Below are 2,512 nucleotides of genomic sequence, written 5' to 3'. Positions count from 1 at the left end.
CTCCGAGGCACCATACAAAGATTGCAGGTACCCCAAAAACGGCCGGGACAGCCCTACACGAGAGGCACCCCTGAGGATTGCCTCCGTTGACACGCGATCAAACGCCTTGGTAAGGTCCACACTGGCGAGGAACAGGGGCTTCCTCGAGGTCTTTGCCTCGTGGCAGAATGGCAATATTCTCGGCACACCCATCTGCCGGGATAAAAGCTCACTGCCGGTGGTCCAGATCCACGCTGGCTAGGAGTCGTGCTGCCAAAATTTTGTTAAAAAGACGCAGTAAAACCGGCGCCACTGTAATGGGCCTGAAGTCCCTGGCCTCCAGTGCCCCCTCCTTTTTAGGGATAAACACCGTCCTCGCCCCCCGCAAGCACACCGGAACCCTGCCCTCTAATACAATGAGGTTCAATACAACTCGGAGAATCTGCATAGGAATCCTACGCAGATCCCAAGATGTGAACCCATCAGGGCCCGGTGCCGAGCCACGCGGGGGGAAGGACTGCTTTATGTCCTGCGCACTGACCAGGAAAAACGGCTCCACCGTAGCCCCAGTGGTGGTCACCTGGTCTGGAATGGGTGGCGGGACTGGTCCCGCCATGATGGCCTCCCACTCCTTCAAAAACGCCTTGGGGTCCTTGACCCCGGACTCCGTTTTACCATCCAGGACATCCCGGGCAGCTTCCGACTGTTTCATCCTGAACTTCTGCTGAAGCAAGGCGTACTCCTTCTTCTTTTGTTTCCTTCTACTCAGCGGATGGCGCGGTCGACTAGGCCCTTGAGGCCTGCCCTGCGCAGCCGGCCGCGCGTCCCTGAAGAAGTGTTCCCGGATGTAGTTATTTAACTCCGATGCAACATCCACCCCATCCAGTGCCAGCCTCGCTAGGATCCAGAGGTTGACTGCCCCATGGGTCTTAGGAGCCTGCCTTCCGGTGAGGCTCCGGATCTCCTGCTGGACTCGCAAGCGAGTCCGCTCGACTTGAGTTTCCATGCTCGACTGGCACTGTAGTGGTTGTTCTCGAGCTAGGGGCTCTGGACTGTTGTCCTCCTCCAGTACTGGAAGTGCTTCATGGGGGGGGGGAGTCACTCCCCCCCTTCTGCTGTGGGTAACCATGCCAATCAGGGGCAACTCCGGTGCTGACCCGGAGCCCTCGATGCTGACCCGGGAACCAACGGATGCAGCACCCCCCGTTGGCTGGTCCTCAGCCACAGCCAGGAGTTGGGACACTTTGGCGCGGTAGGCTCCCTGTCTACGATGACTCTTTATTGCGTCATAGGACCTACCGGCATCCTTGTCCCTGTCGCACCTCTGCAAAGCGGAGTGGAGTGCCTGGTTAATGTTTAGAACACCTTCCCGAAGCAGCTTCACTTCCAACTTTGCCGGTAGGTGCGACTCCTCGGGGGTCCACCTGGCCTTAACGCGCTCCGTACAAATCTCCGCGTTATAGGAGGCCATGTGCTTGGATTTTCGATGGACCCCCAGCCCAATTTTAGTGGCAAAGCACTTGCCACACTCCCGGCATGTGAACTGTGGTTCAGCAGAAGCACTTCCTTCAGAGTTTTCCATGGACCGTGGTGGGAGGTCAGCCCCACCACTGGAATTTTCCATAACTCCGGAGGACAAAAAAAAGTTGGGGTCCCCGGCCGTAGCCGAGGACCCCGAGGTGCCATCCAGAGTGGCACCTCCGTCACTGACCCCCAGCTCGGATGCATCCCCATCCGAGAACATGCCCTCAATGTCCCGTGTTGACATGAGGGCGAAGGAGTCCGCCAGGCTACTGCCGCGTTCAGGACGTGCACTGGAGATCAACAAATGGTCCGGTTCGTGTTCCGGGCAGCTTGGGCCAGGGACTGCCACTCCCTCGCTCTCACTCCCGGAAGCTTCCCCGTACACAGGCGAGGGGTCGTCACCCTGGGTTAGCAGCCCAAGCTGACCCTGTCGCCTGCAGGCCCTACCACCCGAGCTGTCAGTGCTCGGAGTGGGCCGACCGATTGGTTATCTGTGCACGTTAGCCTCCCACGCAGGTGGGAGGCTGGAAAGCGGTCGCAAGGTGGTGCCTACACCTTCGCCAAGACAGGAGGGCTCGCAGGTCCCGACTCGTTTCAGGCTTTTCTTGGCCTTTGCGGTAGTAGAGATACGACTGGCGCCGGCGCCAGCCCCACTCTCTACCCTCAGGGCTCCCGCCATACTCCGAGTCATCCTGCGTCCTCCCGTCATCTCATTGGAAATCAGATTGCCCGAGCCCCGACTGGGCGAGACTGACTGGACAAGGATGGAGCCGGACAGATCGGGCCCAACCCCCGTACTCCACCAGTCCTCGCTCGCACAGCCGGCTCAGGACGTCTGACTCCTAGTCGCGTCTTCGGGATCGCTCCTGACTCCGCGTGTACCAACTGTGGGTGCTTGATGCCAGCTCCACCGGGCCCAGCTTTACCGGCAACCGCCTCCACAGCCACACGAGAGCCCTCGCTAGCCCGGAGAGACTTTAAGGCTGCCCCACGCCTCGCAACCGCCGCC

Source organism: Ixodes scapularis, unplaced genomic scaffold (assembly GCF_016920785.2).
Source record: "Ixodes scapularis isolate PalLabHiFi unplaced genomic scaffold, ASM1692078v2 ptg001158l_1___fragment_3__unscaffolded, whole genome shotgun sequence".
Classification (NCBI taxonomy): Eukaryota; Metazoa; Arthropoda; class Arachnida; order Ixodida; family Ixodidae; genus Ixodes; species Ixodes scapularis.
This window is presented reverse-complemented; position numbering follows the sequence as displayed.